Genomic DNA, 650 nt, shown 5'->3' with positions numbered 1-650 from the left:
GGGGTTTTCTTCCCTGTGGCACAGGTGGACTGGTCGAATTAAGAGCCTGTGTTAATAATTGATATTTTTTTGTAGCTTTAAGGTCATTTTGGCCATGGTAGGCCTTGAATGTTGTGGCCAGAACCTCTGCTTGAGGGGTCAAGGGCCCTCGGTCAAGCTTTTTTAGCTTAAGTCTAATGTCAGGGTAGTTCTGAGAAAGGAAATGTATCATAATTAATCTCTGGCCATCCACAGATTCAGGGTCTAGTTTAGTATGTTGGCGGAGGCCATCCATCAGTCTTTGTAAAAAGGTGGATGGATTTTCATTTTTGTCCTGTATGATTTCATTTAACTTTTCATAATTAATGGACTTCATGGTGGCTCTGCAGAGCCCATGAAGGAGACAATTAATGTACCTGTTTCGAGCTTCAATTCCCACCTCTGTGTTGCAGTCCCATTCTGGGTCCTGATCAGGGACTGTAGCAGCACCTGCCGGGTGGTGATTGTTGGTTAAATGTTCTTGGTCTGCATGTATACGAGCCTGATCCAGCACTCTTCTATTTTCTTCGGGAGTTAAGGCTTTGGTTAAAATTATAAAAAGATCATGGTAAGTTAGTTGATAAGACTGAGTCAAAAGTTGAAATTGTTTTATAAAGGTAGTGATTGGCTGT

The sequence above is a fragment of the Fukomys damarensis genome, unplaced genomic scaffold, assembly GCF_012274545.1.
Source record: "Fukomys damarensis isolate Sample0158 unplaced genomic scaffold, DMR_v1.0_HiC HiC_scaffold_8, whole genome shotgun sequence".
Lineage (NCBI taxonomy): Eukaryota > Metazoa > Chordata > Mammalia > Rodentia > Bathyergidae > Fukomys > Fukomys damarensis.
Note: the sequence above shows the minus strand (reverse complement) of the source record.